Genomic DNA, 20,361 nt, shown 5'->3' with positions numbered 1-20,361 from the left:
TCTCAAATAACATTAACTTTAATAGATAAGGTTAGTTTTGGTAGATAAATATTTACCAATTTTTTTATATGTATAAGGTGTAAGATTAGTATTGATTATTCAAAAATTGAAACATGTGAGATTTTAGTGAGTGGCACGTGACCTTGGCATTGTTAAATAACATTTATTTTAATATATAATGTTAATATGTATGGATAAGTGTTCAATAGCTTTTGATAGTGATGAGGTGTACAACTACTATTGACCATTCAATAATTGAAATACATGACATATAACTAAAGTGGTGTAGGACTTGTGACATTGATTTTGGTGATGTGATGGCTCTATTCATTTGAGATGTGCTTAGAGGTTCAATTTGTGGCTATAGGACTACACGTAAGGTTTTCAAATATAACATCATGGAGGATGACTATTCTCAATTAACATTCTTTAATAGATAAGTTTAGTCTAGGTGGATAAATATTCACTAGTCTTTTAATATAAAAGAAGTACAAAATTACTATTGATTATTCAATGATTGAAACACGTGAAATTCTCCCTAAGGTGGTGATAAAAGCATGATAAAAATATTTGAGGTCGATTACCCCCTTGAATGTCTCCTATAAGATATTAGCTAAGGTCTCAATAGCCAAATTAGAAAATGTATTGCCAAAAGTCATTAACCAAACTCAAACTAGATTTGTAAAATTAAGATAAAGTGTTGTTGAGTGTAAGGCTCTAGCACCGTAAGTGATGGGATTAGTATTGTGCCCTAGGTGATTTTGACAATGTGCATACCCCTTAGTACTTGGCTCTAAGCCAAAGATGTTTTAGGCATGAGTGGTCCTATATCAGGTTCCTAAATCATTTCACTAGTGGCCTTTGCTGGTTAGTGGCTCATGAGCCTCATGCCTTTGTTGGATTTCCTCATAGGTTTGAACCCTCCATTAATTTTTTTTAATAAAAAAAATACTTCCTATTGATCATTTGACAATTAAAATGCATGAGGTGTAAGTAAAGTGGTGTGGGCCTTGCAACATTGGACTTGGAGATGTGATAGGTCTATTCATTTAAGATGTTTTTATAATTTGAATTTGTAGTTATAGGATCATAGTTGGGTTTTTCCAAACATATCACCATGTAGGATGATTCTTCTCAAATAATATTACTTTAATAGATAAGGTTGGCCTTAGTGAATTAAGTGAACACTATTTTATATGGATAAGGTATAAGATTGCTTTTGATTATTTTATAATTGAAACACATGAGATTTTACTAGAGTAGTACATGACTTTTTATAGTAATTTTGGAGATGTGAAATCTCTATTCATGAAAGATGTGTTTAGAGCTTGAATTTGTGATATTAAGACCATACTAGAAAACCTAATAACTTGTTGGGAAGGACTAGGTTGGGCCAAGAAAACTAACCTGTAGGCATGTATGGTGCTACTATATTATGAAAAAACATGTGATAAGATTGAGTGGGGATTTGTAAGCAATTAGGATTTCCAGAATACTATTTTTGTATGGTACAAACTCTATTCAAGGATGCTAATGTTTGTATTGAGATCAATGGGTGCAGATCTAATACATTCTTAGTCACTAGATATATTAGGTAAGGGTGTTCATAAGCACTTGCACTATTTGCAATTGTAGTTGATGATTTTGGTTATATTCTTAAAGATAATAGCATATCACCTAGAGTGATAGGTATTTCCTTGATCAATGGTGAAGAGATTTCTAACATTCAATTTGTTGATGATACAATAGTCAAATTGATTATAGAAGAAAGGAATGTTCAAAACCTTATGGTGAAGCTTGACCTATTTTGCAAAGCTTTTGGTGGCAAAGTCTCTCTCCCAAAACCATCATGGTGGGATCGCAAGAAGATCCCTCCTCATGGTGTGAGTAGTTTGGTCTATACTAAGATGGTCCCAACCACATTGTTCAATGTTTAGTCACCTCCTTCTTAGTGTCTGCAAACCTGAGAGAAATGGTGAACTAGATAAGAAGTGGATTGGACAAGAAATTTAATAAGTGGAACAATAGGTTCCTTGCATTAGTAGGTAGAATAAAATTTTGCTAAAAGATTCTTTCTTCCTATACTATATATTAAGCATCATTTTTGTTGTTTAATCAAAGCTAAATAAACTACTTTCAAAAAAGGGTTAAAGATTTCCTATGGTTAGATGGAAAAAAGAAATGAAAAACCACATGCACTAAAATGGAAATGGTGTACAATGAGAAAATCATGGGGAGGTTTGGGAATCAAAGATCGTAGAATTCAAGGTATATCACTAGCAATAAAATGGATTACAATAGCCAAAAATGGCAATGAACCATGGAAAGTTTTGATAAGAAATATCATAATAAGAGGCCATCCTTCCAAAGCCTCCTATTGGAAAATATTAAATATTAGTGATCTACTATCAAGAGAATTTGCAGTTATAGTAGAAGGATCAAATGTATTCAAGGCAATATAGAGATATTGGGATATGGTACTTAATAATGAGATGGAAATATATGTAGAATCTTAAACATGGAGATAAACCACTAGTACATACCCAAGGGTGTTCTGACCAAAAAATAGGACTCAATGGACATCAATAAACTTGATGGCATTATGATAGATGGATGCCTTACTAGTTGTGAATCACATAGTTCTAAATTTGACTTACCACCCATGCAAAAGAGAACCTATAACTTTATTAGGACTGGTTGTGGGTCATTGATTCTTCCAAAGACTCTTGTGATCAATAACAACAAACCTTCAACCTACACCTAGAGTGATGACACCCCTCTTCCCCTTACTACTTGTCTATAATATGATTACTACCAATGAATACATGTGTTTCCATATTAATAGCTAATGGAACCTTTCTTAAAATAGTAAAGAATGGGAGTCTATACTTGATAATTTATGGTACATGCCCTTAGAACAAAAAAAATGCTTTTTTTGGCACCTCCTTTTGCACAAATCGCATGTCCTCAAACTAGATAGAGACATCAATATATGTTCTTGTTATAGGAAACCTAAAATCATTAATCATATTTTCTTCAAATGTATATTTTCTAAAGAAGTTTGGGCCATGTTTGGGTTTCAGTTACATCAAATTTGTAGCCTAAACGATATCAGAATAGGGAAGATTATGAATTCCAAGAATAGCTGTAATCTCTTTTGGTCTATGACCTCAGTTGAAATTTTATGGCTTTTGTGGAAAAAAATAAACGATAATTTCTTTGCTAGTATTGATACAAATCTTACTCGATCTCTCAGGAGACTCATATATTTTTTAGCATATCTATGCAGGTTACTCTTGTTTTGAAGGTAGATGAAAGGAAATTTAAAGAATTGTTGAATGAAGGTACTATCATCATACTCAAAAGAAAAATCACATTCAGGTACATCAGTAAAAATAATCCAAATGTCCCTCGTACCTATGGTCAAGCCCAAAGCAAAGCACAAGAGATGATGAAAGAGAAAAGAGGACCTGTAGCTATAGCGGTTCCACTTGTTGTACTTCCACCAATCATGGTTATAGTAACCAATCTAGGCCCTCAAGGATAGAGAACCATAGTTTCCAAGGATATGGTCTTAGATTGAAATATATTTATATTTTAGCAGTTGAAAATATGAAATGTATACCTTATTTTGTAATTTTTTTTTTGTATACGATCCTTCATAGTAACTTGATGCTTTGATACTACCAAAAATGATGATCCTATAACTGAATTGTTACATAGATGATGTAATTTTGTTAGTACCTTATACTCCATAGAAAAAAAATACATGAAATTTTAGTAGAACGGTAGATGATCTTCAACATATTTTTTTGGAGATGTTATATGTCTATTCTCATAAGATGTGGTTAGAGATTGAATTTGTGGTTCTAGTACCATAGCTAAGATTTTCAAGTATAAAATCATGTAGGATAGCTATTGTCAAATAATCTTTACTTTAACGTATGAGGTTAATTAGGGTGGATAAATCTTTACTAAATTTTGATATGGATGAGGTGTGCAACTATTATTGATTATTCAATAATTGAAACATGTGAGATTCGAGTAGAGTGGTGTGTGACTTTTCATTAGCTTTCAAATGTGAAAGATCTATTCTTGTAAGATATGTGGTCATAGAACCATACATAAGTTTTTCAAATATAGTATTATGTAGGATGACTCTTCTCAAATATCACTTACTTTAATAGATAAGGTTAACTAGGGAGATAATTATTTACTACTTTTTAAATATGGATGAGCTTTGAAATTATTATTATTAATTTGATTATTGAAACATATAATATTTAAGTAGAGTGGTGTTGGGCTTGTCACATTGAATTTGGAGATGTAAAAGGTTTATTTAGGTAAGATGTGTCTAGAGCTTGCATTTTGTGGTCATAGGACCATAATTTAGTTTTTCAATTTATTTTTTATTGATTGTTCAATGATCAAAACATATGCAATTATTTTGGAAATGTAAAGGGACTGTTCATTGTGAGATGTTTATTGAGCTTGAATTTAATGATCATAGGACCATGTTGAAGTTTTCCAAATGTAAAGTTAATATTGAATATTCAACCATTGAAATATATGAGAATTAAGTAGAGTAGTAAAGGACTTATCACATTGATTTTGGAGATTTGAAAGGTCCATTCATATAAGATATGTCTAGAAATTCAATTTTATGTTCATTGAACTATACTTAGACATTTCATATGTAAAATTACTATTGACTAGTCAACCATTGAAATAGATGAGATTTAAGAAAAGTGTTGTATGACTTGTGGTACTGATTTCAAACATGTGAAAGGTCTATTCATGTAAGATATGTCTAGAGTTTCAATTTTATGGATATAAGGCCATAATTTATTGCTTCATATTTAAATGTATTATTGGGTGTTTAGCCATGGAAACATAGAAGAATATTCCAAACCTGTGAAAGGTTTATTGATGTAAGATTTTCCTAGAACTTTATTTCATGATTATAGAACCTGAAAGAAACAATAAGATAGAGCAAGGAACGAGAAACAATCCAAGTAAGTTAAGTGTGAAAAATGTTACCATGAAATAAGAAAAATCCAATAGCATACACCAAGTTGGTTCAACAATGGAGACAAGGATTTATAAGGGGAAAGCAAAGAAAACCCCTTGTGAGTATTATGAATGAAGGCAAATGCCTAGAGAAGAGAGAGAGAGAGAGAGAGAGAGAGAGAGAGAGAGAGAGAGAGAGAGAGAGAGAGAGAGAGAGAGAGAGAGAGTGTGTTGGAGCAAAAATAGCTCAATACAATAACATCAAAATGATGTGTAAAGAGGAAAGAAAGAGGAGCATCTCATTTAAAGAGATGAGAAAGGAGTTGCATGTGTTCGCATGTGTAACTCCCATTTCTATGAATACCACATTCATAATAGGTGTGTGCAAAGTGTCAAGATCCTTTTAAGGATGATAAAATAAATTCCTTAATAAAGGAATTATAAAAATGAGTTGTCCTTACATGTGGAATAAAGGACAAATAATGACATGTCCTCCACATGTGTACAATAGGACAAACTACTTTTAGGAATCCTTGGAATATCCCAATTAAATAAATCCAAGGGAAGATTAACCTTTCTAACACCCCCCCTTAATCTTTACTTGGGAAGTTTACATCAAAGGGTTGTAAACCCAAATTTTTACAATGAAATTGAAATCTCTCTTTAGAAAGTGGTTTTGTCAAAATATCTACCACTTGATGTTCACCTTTACAATAAAGAAGAGTAACTTGCTTGTCTTCAACTTGTTCTCGAATGAAGTGATGTTGAAGTGAAATATGTTTGGTCCTTACATGAAAAACTGGATTCTTTGCCAAGGCAATAGCACTTTGATTGTCACAATGTAGAGGGGTAGGTGCTTGTGGAGGTGGACCCAAATTGTCAAGAAGTCTTCTAAGCCATAAAGCTTCCTTAGCTGCATTGGTACAACCTTTGTATTCAGCTTCAGTTGAGCAAAGGGAAATAGAGTGTTCTTTTTTACTTTTCCAAGAAATTGCACCTGAACCAACAAAGAAACAATAGCCACAAGTGGATTTCCCATCATTGGGATCTCCACCTAGATCAGAATCAGTATAGCCATGTAAAATAAATTCAAAATTGGCATAATAGAATAATCTCATATTGATAGTTCCTTTAATGTACCTTAAGATTCTTTTAGCAACTTTAAAATATGTTTGTTGTGGTTTAGACATAAATCTAGAAACTAAACCAACACTATAAGAAATATTGGTTCTAGTAAGAGTTAAATAATTTAAACTTCCTATCAATTGCTTATACAAAGTTTCATCAACAAAAGGAGTATTCATATTAGCCATTAATTTAGTTCCTAATTTACATGGAATTGAAACATGGTTAGAATCATTCATCTTAAATTTTTCTAAAAGGTCATGAGCATACATGCTTTGAGAAAGAAAGATACCCTTAGGAGTTTGGCAAATTTGCATACCTAATAAGTAATGTAAAATACCTAAATCAGTTATCTGAAATTTATGTTTAAGTTGAAACTTAATATCAGAAATCAAAGCATTTGAACTAGAAGTGAGAATTAAATCATCCACATAAACAATAACAATGACAATATCATCTTCAGTATGTTTAATATACAAATTAGGATCATTCTTACTTTTAGAAAAGCCTTGAGAAATAAAGAAAGAATTAATTTTAGAATACCATTCTCTATGTGATTGTTTAAGACCATAAATAGACTTTTTCAATTTGCAAACCAGATTTTCACTACCTTTCTTAACAAATCCAAGAGGTTGAGCCATATAGATTTCTTCATGTAAATCACCATTTAAGAAGGCACTTTTAACATCCATTTGATGAATGGGCCAATTCATTTTAGATGCTAAAGCAAGAACTAATTTGATAGTAGGCATTTTAGCAACATGAGCAAAGGTTTCATTATAGTCTAATCCTTCAATTTGTGAAAAACCTCTAGCAACTAATCTAGCCTTAAATTTACTAATTTTGTTATTAGCATTCAATTTTGTTTTGTATAACCATTTACATGAAATAATATTCTTGCCATGAGGTAACTTGACTAAGTCCCAAGTTTGATTAGCAATTAAAGAGTCATATTCCTCTTACATGGCCTTTTGCCAATGTGGTTGAGAGTTAGCTTGATCAAAAGACTTAGGATCATTAGAATTCATAATAGTAGTCATCAAAGTATAATTACAATAATTAATCATAAAAAGGTAAAATACTGTTGTCTTTTCCTTAAATTAGTTACATTTCATTGCATTTTAAGAATAAATAAATATGTCATTTTTTTCATCATTATTTTACATTGTTTAGTCATAGTTGTGTTCATAGTGTTTGATTTATTTATGGAAAATTTTGAAGCCTTCAGTGAGTCATTTAGTAGTGATGATTTTGATATGTTAGATCAATCTCTCTATGACTTGATTGTTGACCCAACCAGTCACATTGGCATAATGAAGAAAAGTAGATATGTGTGTATTGTCAATGATTAGAAATTGGTTGAAGGGCACACATCACCTCATGTGTATGGGTAGATATATTCATTGGTCCACATTGGAGAATAAGACAAGGCAAAGGCTATCATAGTCAGTAAGAGGAGTCATCACCATGATAAGGTAGAACATGCATGGAAAGAATTCAAATTTGGTTTGTATTATGACAAGAGTGGTAGAGCGTAGAAATGACAACTAAATTAAGACAAGACCTAGAGTTGACAAACTACACCACCAGTCTAGAACCTATGTCATAGGTGTCATAGTTGCTCATGAACCACTTATTAGTTTGAATTCAAATTTTAAATTTATTGGTTTGAGTGGGATAATCATTTAGGGTTTCAACACCTATATACAAGAAGAGACTTCATGCATTCAAAGTGGGTTGGTGTGAATATGAAAGACTGTTGAAAAAGGGATACAGAGAACTAGTGTAGCTAAGACAATAGAGGGGGATAGAATGTTACACTAAGAAAAGTGAAAAGGAAGAACATAAATATAGATGAAAACTATTGAGAAGAATATTTAAGATGAAAACCCACATTTAACTAGTTGCAGTAGTGTGCACTGTAGATAGGGGTGAGTAGAAAAGTGAGAAGAGTAGTGATACTAAAGGATGTCACTAAACACATCCAAGTGATAGGGGAGATCACAACATCACAAAGGTATACATTTGAAATCTATTAGGAAAGAAAGTACTACTAGTTCGAGATCAAATTTGGTTTCTTTCTAATAATTGTAATCATCTTGTAAGCTCTTAGCCAAGGACGCTTCAACAATAAGCATATGTTAAATTCTCTAACAATGTGCCTCTTAGAAGGAGTGCTAAATATTGTAATTAGGTATAGTCACACAAGTTGTTTGTAATCCTAAAAGGTTACTAACATTCTTGACATAATGTGTTCTCAGAATAAACAAGTTGTAGCTCTTAATAGGCAACCTTTTATCCACAGTAAAAGGCTAGTGGGTACATTATCCCCACCCTAGTTTTCATCTTCTCATCGAGGGTTTTCACATACAAAATCTATGTGTCCATTGATGAATTATTTTGTGTGTGATCTTATTTTTTTCTATCTTACTCCACTCGTACTTGTATTAGTTACTAAGTGGTTGTTAGTTAATATATTTACTAGAGTAAGAAAATTAACTAGTTTTAGAGTCCTTACTTATTCACCCCCCCTCTTCGTACTGATTGGGATCAAAAATTGGTATCAAATCCTTAACCCTAAAATTTGAAACCCTCACAACTTGAGGAATATCAAACAATAGTCATGAAGTACAAGAAGTTATACTATGAAACTATTGACACTATAGAAGAGCTGAAAGAGTCTTTAGACAAAAAGAAAGAGGCTTGTAAATAAACTTAGTAAGAGTGACAAAATTATTGAGCACATGGAAGAACAAAGTGGATCAAATGGATCTGAAGAAACTATGTCATATCTCACTACTGACAATAAGAAGTTGAGCAAGTCAGTTAAAATTTTGAAGAAAGAATTGGAGGAAGTGTTAGAGAAACTGAATCAAGAACAAAAAGAGAAAGGTGATGTTGCACAAGCATTGAAGAAAGTTGAAAGAGTGCTAAGTAAAATCATGGAAGAAAATAAAATAAAATAGGAGAATGTCAAACAAAAGGATGAGAAGATTCAAAGTCTAATAGAGGAACTAAAAAACACCAATTTTTTTTTTTAAAGCTGAGAAGATTCAACAATGATTAAGAGAAGATAGATGAGCAACTCAAAGTACAAAGAAGGACCAAGGAAAAAATTGGTCTTGGTTATCATGGTTACAAGAAGAATGAAAGTAGAAAGATGCTTGAAATCAAGAATTGGACCAAGCAAAGACAAGGGAATTTTTTTTCTAAAGGTAAGAGACCTAAGAAACCAACTTGTCATTATCGTGGAAAAGTTTGTCACACCTAAAATGTATGATGACATAAAAGGCTACATCTAATGAACATTATACCTTCTATGGATACTATAACTCATACCATCAATATTGTCACTCCTCTCATGAGTAGAGATCTTATATCCATGAGAAAAGGTTTGATGGGTGTTGTTACTTTTGTAACAAGTACAGACACAAGGCCAAGGTGTGTAGATTGAGACAATGGACAAATCAACAGTCTCAAAGAACCTCCAATCCTAGCTAGAAGAACAAATTCTACATTTCCTCATGTTAAATCTGTGAGAATAGAAGACATATGACTAAGAACTAACAAATGGGAGTCAGTCAAACAAATCACTTAGGACTATGGAGAGGAACAAACATGACTAGTTACTACTGCAACAAGATACATCTTGCTAAAGATTTGTTGTCCTTAATTTTGACATCACAAAATTGAGGCAACCCTATGGATTTTTCTCATGGATACGTAGGTGCATCCTCTTTTCTTCAATGCATTAATGAGACATCATGAAAATGATTGATTATACTTGGGTTGTTCTTTGTGTAGTCTTATTTATGCATGCTTTTGAGAGTTTTCTTTTGAGATCATTACCAATTGTTTGTAGGTAACAATTTTCCTTCTTGTACTTCAAACACTCAATTTTTGGTAAACTTTTAGGTATTTTCTTTATTTTTCTTTGTGTTTTAAATATTTTTTTCTTTTTATGCCTTAGGTGAATAGCCTATGGAATTCCACTCAATTTGAGCTAACTTAGGTTGAAATCAGAGTTGTCTACTCAAGTTATAAGGGAAAAGGTGTGGTTTTTCAAGTTAACTACATATTTTTGTTGAAAACCTCATAAAACGGGGCTTTTTATTGACCATTGCACAATATAAAATTATATTTGAGATTTAAAGTGAATTTTGTGGTCCTTTTTAAAGTTTTAGCTCACTCTGAGTTGACTTGACCATAGTTTTTTTTATGTTTTGTGAAGATAGCCCTTTTCAAAACTATTTTTCATGTTACTTTATTAAAAACTATAGTTAATTTTTAAATATAATTACATGAGATAACTTAAGTATATAAGTGGGATTTTTATTTCACGTTGCATAAATCCACATGCAAACTACTCCATGAAAATCCACTTTCAATAAATTCTAAGTCCCAAGATCATCAAAAGTGTGCTTTTAAAATACGATTGCATATGTGATTGTAATAAAGTTCAATTTTAAATTGAATACATATATGTTTTTAAATCACCATTTAAAGTGGGTTTTTGAAACTCATTTACATTTAAATATTGAATTAAAATGATTTTTTTATTCATTATGATTTAAAGTGGTGATTTTGGACTCGAATAAATATGTTTTTAATTATAAATATATTTTCCTTTGAAGCTTAAGGGGAAAGTGGTGATTTTAAAGCCAAATGCATATGTTTATAACATATGCAATTACATCTCAAAGACACATTATATTTTTGGTCTTGGAGGAAAGAGTAAAAAAGTGGCGATTTTCTTTGATAATGCATGAAGTTTATAATATGTTGTGCCTCTTGTTAGCCATATTTTCCCTCCCTCCAAAATTTGAGTTTTTGCCTGTCAAACATGTCCAATGGTCGTATTTTCAAATATTTAAATGGTCAAAGGTTATAAAAGATATATTTAAAACATGGGTTGCACTTTATATCCTAAGTCTCAGGTTTTTTTATGCTTTATCACTTGAGACTCAAGTCACGATAGTGTGACTACCCTTCATTGCCCAGTCGATGTACTCTATGGCTTAACCATTAGGAAGGTGCAAATGTGCAACATGGTCTTTTTAGCAGTTAGTGTCTCTTTTCAGTTTAGAAGGCTAACATCTAGTTATTAGTGGTGACATAGCAATCTCTCTTTATCACTTAGTCATAGAGTTATGATCTTGACCCAAGGTTTAAGTTGTGATGTTGTGACCCTTCTTCATTCGCATGATCATAGGGAGTTTAGTGTAAACCATGGTTAGGATGGAAAAGTCATGAATCACCTTGTGTGTATGGTCGCTAAGGTTAGTGATGGGTTAAAGAATCAAGCTGTGAAACAACAATAACATGAAATGAGGATGACCTTGGTGATGTGGCAATTCTTGATTGGTCGAGGAGCTCAACTATGCAAGCTAGGTCCCAGCTATATTTTTGATCATTGGATCTAAATAAATCAATGCATGTCACTATGTTGTTATGGAAAATTGTACACTCGATTTATATAGTGAGATAACGATGCAAAAAGTGTCTCAATGGGCCTAGGTGGAAAGCAAACAATGATGGTTAAGTCCAGTTTTGTATGGTCATGAGCATTTCATGTCAATTCAAGGATCATGTTGTGGCAACATGAATGTTATGTTTTCTTTATGGATCACAGTCTACATGGTCACGACATCTAATGCTAAGTTGGATATTAAGTGGCGATGTTGTGAGATACTAGTTTCATGTTATTTCCTAATCACAATAGTTAGGAGAAGATGTTAAGGACAAGCTGTGAAGCAACAATACACTTTGATACACAATTTCACAAGGAATAATAGCTAATGAAGAAAGGTAGTGGAAAAGCTGCAATGATAGGTAGTCAAAATGAAACATAAGTTGAATGCTGGCAGGGTGATAAAATGATAAATTATGATTGGTCCACATGGAAAGGCATAAGGGTTGACTCCAATTGACTGATGACATGGCTAACTTGGAATTCTTATAACAAAGGGAGAAACTCTTTAATAACAGATCTGACCTTTTCAATCTCCTTCAACCACTTTCATCATTCTCCATGCCTAATAAATGTAAAGGGACACTCCATCATATCCTGGTGATCCATCTAATCATTCAAAATGATAATGGCTGTAATTTTTGTCTTCTCAAGGTTTTGTTTGGTGAATATGTGATTTTCCTACATCTAGATGTATGCCATGATCAGATCTTTCCCAAATTTGTAGTAATTGTTCTCTACAATCTTGAATGCAGTTGTTGAGTTTTAACTTAGGGAAGAATCTATCTAAGTTATGCTTGCACTATAAAAGTAGGTTTTGTAACCCTTCTTAAGGTTAATTTTTTCTCTTATTCTATAGTGTTGCAGGTCTATTCTTTGCTACTGTAACTTCCTTTGCCTCTGAGTCAATATATTCCTTTATTATATCTCTCTTCCATTAATATATTGTGTAATACCTTCTTGCCTCTGTGTTAATGTATTGTCTTGATTTATTGACTATATGATTGTATCAACTTCTCTTTTTTGAATGATATAAAGTGAATTCTCTTCCTTATAGAATTCTTTTGGTTTCTAATCTACATATGGTTTTTGGATTAAGCAAGGATTGAATTTGTATACTTTGAGTTTGTATTTGTAAATTGTCCATTATTGGGTAGAGATAAGGCTGAACATACTATTTGGTGTATCACCTCCTCTTAGATTAGATTAGGTAGTTTGATTTCATGCATTCCTTCTCCCTTTTCCTCTCAAGAAATAGTTAGGTTCATCCTAATAGTAAGGAAACTGACCTTCTCTAGAGACTTAATCTCAAGTTGCAAAGTCCCACACTTTTGAGATTGTTTCCACGTTACATGAGGTTGCCTTTAGATAAGACTTTAGGCAATGGTGCAAGCTTTTGTATCAACAATTTTTGGCATGCCCGATGGGACTAACATTTGAAGTATTATAAGTTCACTAGTGTCAAAGAAGAAAGGTTCTAATATTTGCTGAGAAGATAGTGTTAGTTTGTGGTGACTGATCAGGGAAGTATTGTACATACTTCATAAATTCTTTGGGGTTTAGGGCATCACCCCCAAAAAATTTTGGGCCATGGCTGGTATTGTAGTTGACATATGGCTAATATATGTCCAACATGTTGTTACCCTAAAGCAACATAAAAATACTTGTATAAAAGGGCTTAGGGTTAGGTGTTTTGATAGTAGGTGATGTGAAATTGGTTCTTGCAGTAGTATTGAGCTATAAGGAATTACAGATTGTAATCAAGTTGAAATCCTTGGATCATACTAATATTGGGCTTGTTGTTTGGTGGATGTAACCTAAGGATTGGGTGAACCATGTTAAATCTTAGTGTCTTGTGTTCTTTTCTGTGTGATCTATTATTTTCTAATATTGTTTATATTTGCATGTAATTGTTATTTGTGTTTGTTATTTGTGTCTATGGTTTAATTCTATCAAGTGGTATCAGAGTGAGGTTTTTTTTTTAGTTATCCTCTGCAATAAAGTCTCACAATTAAGTGGGAGTCTTATGGTCAAGTGGAAGTGATGGCAGACTAGGGTAAGTTGAGGGTTGATAGGTTTAATGGGCAGAACTTTCAGTTATGGAAGATGCAAATGGAAGACTATCTTTATCAAAAGGATTTATAGAAGCCATTGGAAGGAAAAACTAAGAATTAAGGATCTATGTCAAATGAGGACTAAGATCTTTTGGATAGAAAGGCACTTGGAAGCATTCGATTATGCCTGTCACCATTGGTGGCATTTAATATTACAAAAGTGAAGACAATAGAAGAGTTGATGAAAATCCTAGCGACACTATATGAAAAGCCCTCTGCTTTAAACAAGGTATTTCTCATGAAGTATTTATTTAATATGAAAATGATAGAAGGTGGATCTGTTACAGATCATTTAAATGAATTTAATACTATTACTAGTTAGTTATCTTCTATGGGTATCAATTTTGATGAAGAAATTAGGACTCTCTTGATTTTGTGTTCTTTGCCTGAAAGTTGGAATGGCTTGGTAATGGTTGTGAGCAATTCTGTTCCTAGATCTAGTACCCTAAAATATGATGATGTGATTGATGCTATTTTGAGTGAGAAAACTCATAGGAAATGTTCAAGCAGATCTACATTTGGAAGTTCTTTGAACACACAAAGTCAAGGCAGAATGATTGAGAGATGAAGTAATTCTATAAATTGTGGGAAATCAAGAGGAAAGTAAAAAAAAAAGGTCTTAATCGAGAGGACAAAAAAACTATTGGTATTGTGGGAAACTAGGGCATAAAAAGAAAGATTGTTGGACTCAAAATAAAAATGAAGGCGATAAACTAGATGGAGACAAGGAGGCAAATGTGGCAAGTAACAAATCTGAAGAGGATGCTTTGCTTCTATCTTTAGAAAGTGTTGATGATTCATGGGTTTTAGATTTTGGTGCTTCATTTCATGCTACACCTCATAGAGGTTATTTCATTGATTATGTCCAAGGGTATTTTGGCCTTGTTTATTTGGGGGATAATGAACCCTATCAGATTATTAGAAAGGGAAAAGTTAAGATTAAGTTGCAGAATGGGAATCATTGGCTACTACATGAGGTAAGACATGTTCCAAGGCCGAGTAGGAAATTAATTTTAGCAAGGCAACTCAGTGATGAGGGTTGTGTAGTCATTTTTAATGATAAAAATTGGAAGGTTACAAAAGGTTCCCTTGTAATAGCAAAAGGTGTGAAAGTAGGCACCTTTATATCTTTGTACAAGTCATATTGTTCCTTCTACTTTAATTGTTTTAGAGAAAAATGAATGTTCGAAAATAGTTGTTGTAGTTGAGAAAGGAGAACAAATAGCTGCTGTAAATTTTGATACAACACTATGGCACAATAGACTTGGGCACATGAGTGAGAAAAGTATGAAAGTACTTCATTCAAAGAAAGTTCTACCAGGTCTAAAATGTGTTAATATGGATTTTTGTGAAAGTTGTGTGTATGGAAAATAAAAGAGGGTGAGTTTTGTGAAGGCTAGGAAGGTAAAAAAGGAGAAATTAGAGCTTGTGCATACTGATGTATGGGGACCGACTTAGGTATCTTCCCTTGGAGACTTTTATTATTATGTTACATTTATTGATGATGAAACTAGAAAGGTATGGATTTATTTCCTTAAACAAAAATCTGATGTATTTCAAACTTTTAAGAAATGAAAATGCTTGGTTGAAAATGAGACTAGTAAGAAATTAAAATGTCTCAAATCTAATAATGGTAGTGAGTATTGCAGTCATGAATTTGGAGATTATTGCTCCACTAATGGTATTCATAGATAGAAAATTGTTCCAAGGACCCCATAGGAAAATGGAGTAGTTAAATGCATGAATAGGACTATAATGGAGCATGCAAGGAGCATGAGGTTGCATGTTGGGTTGCCCTTATACATGTGGGTGGAGGCTGTCAATAGTACTGTATATTTGATTAATAGAGGTCCATCTACTCCTTTGGGTTGTGGTATTCCATAGGAATGATGGATTGGTAAGAAGGTGAGTTATTCTTTTTATCAAGACCTTCGATTGTGAAGCATTTGCTCACATAGACTCTGAAAATAGAACCAAGCTAGAAGCTAATTCAAAGAAATGTGTATTTGTTGGATATGGTATTGATGAATTTGGTTATAGGCTTTGAAATTATGAAAATCATAAAATTGTAAGAAGTAGGGATATCATATTCAATAAGAAAGTGTTATACAAAGATTTGTTGCAGTAACATGAGAAGAAAGAAGATGATTATGTAGTGTTGGATTATACTCCAAAAGATGATGTTCCAATCATTCCTCATGATGTGCAACAACCACAACAACAAATACCACACACACTAGTGAATGTTAGAAGGTCAACAAGGAAAATTAGACCTCCAAAAAGATTTTCTCCCTCTTTGTATTCTATTTTATTAACAGATGCTAGTGAACTTGAATGTTATGATGAAGTTGTACAGGTGGATAATAAGAATCAGTAGGAGTTTACAATGGAAGATGAAATGGACTCTTTGTTGAGGAATAAGACATGGGATTTATGCAAGTTGCCTGCAAGTAAAAAGGTATTACAAAATAAGTGAGTTTATAGGTTGAAAGAAGAGGATGGAGGTAAGAGAAGATTTAAAGCTAGGTTAGTTATAAAATGATTTGCAAAGGAAAAAGGAACTGATTTTGATGAGATATTTTCTCCTCTTGTTAAAATGAATTCTATCTATACTATTTTAAGTATTATGGCTACTGAAGATTTTCATTTAGAGTAGCTTGATGTTAAAACAACCTTTCTTCATGGTGATTTGGATGAAGAGATATATATGGTTCAACCATGGGGATTTGAGGTCAAAGGTAAGGAGAACTTAGTGTGCAAATTGAAGAAAAGTTTATATGGCTTAAAGCAAGCACCTTGGCAATGATACTAAAATTTGACAATTTTATGCATGAGCATGGTTATAGTAGGTGTCATTCAGATCATTGTGTTTACTTTAAGAGGTTGGATGATGACAACTACATTATTTTATGTTTATATGTTGATGATATGCTTGTAGCTGGGTCTAATATGTATCATATTAGGGGGCTAAAACACCAGTTAGCACATGCATTTTCTATGAAGGATTTGGGCATAGCAAAAAAAATGCTTGGTATGAAGATTTGTAGAGATAGGAAGAACAAGAACTTGACACTATCTCAAGCTGATTATGTTGAGAAGGTGTTGCAATGTTTCTCTATGGAGAATGCTAAAGCTATCAACACACCTTTACTTAGTCATTTGAAGTTTTCTAAGGAGATGTGTCCCAAGACACAAGAAGAAGAAGATAAGATGTCCAAGGTACCCTATGCTTCAGCTATAGGAAGCTTGATGTATGCTATGGTATGTACAAGGCCAAATATTGCACATGCAATGGGAGTTGTTAGTAGGTATATGAGTCATCTAGTAATTGAGCAATAGAATGCAATCAAGTGGATTCTTAGATATTTGAGAGGAACATCCAATAAGTGTTTACACTTTGGGGGCTTTACTGCTAATTTATAGGGCTATGTTGACTCAAATTTGGCAAGGAATATTGATATCAGGTAGAGTACTACAAGTTATGTCTTTATCATTGGTGGGGTAGCCATGAGTTGGGTTTCTAGGTTAGATAAGGTTAATGCTTTATCCACTTTAGAGGTAGGGTATGTTGCTGCTATAGAGGCAGCCAAGGAGATGATATTGCTTTAGTTCTTCTTAGAAGAATTGAGACATCCTTAAAAGTATAATTATTTTTACAGATAGTTAGAGTACCATTCATCTTGTGAAGAGTTTAGCTATGCATTCAAAGACAAAACACATATAGTTGTGGTACCATTTCATTCAATCAATTTTGGAGGATGGATAGTTAAAGCTGGACAAGATACATATAGATGAAAATATAGCAGATATGTTTACCAAGGTAGTGACAAGGAAGAAGCTAAATTACTCTTCAAATTCAATTGGTCTTCTAGACTAAATAAAAATCAATGCATGGCACCGTCCAGGGTGGTTTGATCCAATGGGATCCCCATGTGGTAGCGGTATTACTACAGGATCAGTCTCCAAATGGGAGATTGTTGTCTAGTGTGGAGTTTGATCAGTCCCCAAGTGGGAAATTGTTAGTTTGTGGTGACTGATCAAAGAATTATTGTACATACTTCATAAATTCTTTGGGGTTTAGGCCATGGCTAACATTGTGGCTGACGTATGGCCGACATATGGCTGACATGTTGTAACCCTAAAGTGGCATAAAAATTTGTATAAAAGGGCTTAGGGTTAGGTGTTTTGATAGTAGGTGATGCTAAATTGGTTCTTACAAAAGTATTGAGCTATAAGGGATTACAGATTATAATCAGGTTGTAATCACTGGATCATAATAATATCGGACTTGCTATTTGGTGGACGTAGCCTAGGGATTGGGTGAACCATGTTAAATCTTGGTGTCTTGTGTTCTTCTCTATATGATCTATTATTTTCTAATATTGTTTATATTTGCATGTAATTATTACTTCTATCCATAGTTTCATCTAGATAGTGCTACTTTAAGCATTTTTAGGCATTCAAGAGGTTCATTCTCAAGTACTTGGTGACTCTATCCTACAATACATCTAGTTTTTAGACCAAGTTGTTGTGATTCATGCCCAAGGCTCATACAAGGGCATCTTCTAGAGCTCATTTTCAATACACTTGGCTTTCATTTTAAAACCCTAGGAGAAAGTAAAATAGGTTATCTCTATCACCAATTAGGAGCGCAACAGTAGCACATACACTTGTAAGATCTCTCTCCACTCGTCCTATTGATAGATCACCGCCTAGGTTGCAATATTTTCATATAAATAGGTCATTATTCCATATTGTACAACATAGAGCACATGTATTTACCACATTTAATGGTTGGATTCCTCTCCTTTTGGCTAAAAGAGATGATATTCCAATGTCAGCTCTAAAAAGTATACCCAATTTCACTGGCAAAACTTCCATCTCCCCTAAAGAACATATTCAAGAAATTTCAAATGTTAGTAATATACATGGTATTACAAAGGATGATGTTTCTGTTAGGCTTCTAGATTCATCCTTGAAAGGAAAGATATTGCAATGGTATAGAGGTTTACTTTGTAACTCTATTATTGATTAGGACAGGTTGGAAGTAGGACTTTACAAGCATTTTGAGGAAAAAAGTGATCACCTATTACTTTTGGAGTAGGTGACAACTATCAAGAGAGTACCCCATGAATATATGATAGATTTTAATTATAGATTTTAGAAGACATAGGATAGAATACCCACTGCAGTAAAGCCTTCTCCTACTAATGCATTCTTGTATTACCTTAGAGCCTTTAATAGTTATATTGCTACCACTCTATAATCTATGGGAGGACACACATTACCAAATGCTTATGAGATATCCATAAGGGCAAAAAATATCTTGATTCAAGGAGGGAAGTTAGCTTCAAGGCATCCAATGCCTTTCTTTCTTGACATACCCAATCATCAACTTGCAATAGCCCCTATTCCTACCACATCTACAAGTCAATCCCTTTTCGTGGTCCCAATAGCTTCTACATCTTCTAATGGAGTTGATAAGATTGAGGCCATGATGCACACATTGGTGTAGAATATAGAGAAGAAGTTGTAGGATCAAGAAAAGAAGATGGAGGACAATAGTGCAGTGATGCAAAAAATGAGTGATGAGTTGGTGACTATGAAGAGGAAAAATTATCAAAATAATAAGCCTCCCCAACTTTAGTATCAAGGTCCCATACATAATAGATCCCCAAAGCAAAGTCATGTTCCCTAAAATTAGAATAGACCTATCAACAACACCCATACTACGAATACCAACCTAAATAGGGCTTTAGTCCCTCAAAATAATCTTTCTCAAGATCAAGACTTTTGCCCTTCTTGTAACTACTCCTATGGATATTGTATGTGTTAGAGGATAGAGTCTTATTTGGAATTAACTACACAAGAAAAAGTAGTAAAGAAACAACACAATTCTAATGAGCCTAGTAATGCTTCTCATCTATGACAACAAGGTGATTGTTCTTTCATGAATCACCATTCAGAGGAACATTTCTGATGTAGGAGCATCATGGGTTGCACTATTATCCTGCATGTTCTTGGTTTTCCTTCCTAGTTTTGTTGAGTTTCAATGTCTTGAATTTTTGAGCTTTTAATATTTTTTGAGCATTGGAGACACATTGGAGAACCTTTCCACATGATCTCTTAGAGATTGGATGGATTGAGTTGAATTTTGAGCCATTTTTACCTTGCTATTATAATTGTATTTTCTGGTTTTTGAGTTCTTGTTGTAGGCTATGTAAATAATTTTTTGCAGTAAGTTAGAGGATGTGAAGTTCAAAGGTTGAAAAGAACCTAAAGCAATATCTTTGGTTAATTTTTGTAAGTCCTAATTCATTATAATTTGGGAGGTATCTCTTTGAGTATCAATTTCTGGCTATTTGTGCAATGGGTTTTTGTGCATGACTTTCAAGATGAATTTAAATATATCCTTAATAAATCAACATTATCAAGTTTAATGGGTTGTATAGGACCTAAAATAATACCTTTACTTTGAAGCACAAGTCCTAATTCATTATAAGGTGGGAGATATATGAATTCTCTTAGAGTATCAATTTTTGGCAGTTTGCATGATGGGTTTTTGAGTGTGACTTTCGAGATGAATCCAAAGATATCCTTAATGAATAAGCCTTAGAGATATTAATCAGTTGTAGAGGACCT

The sequence above is a fragment of the Cupressus sempervirens genome, chromosome 4 (assembly GCF_028749045.1).
Source record: "Cupressus sempervirens isolate cs-2001-9-10 chromosome 4, ASM2874904v1, whole genome shotgun sequence".
In the NCBI taxonomy this organism is placed as follows: domain Eukaryota; kingdom Viridiplantae; phylum Streptophyta; class Pinopsida; order Cupressales; family Cupressaceae; genus Cupressus; species Cupressus sempervirens.
This window is presented reverse-complemented; position numbering follows the sequence as displayed.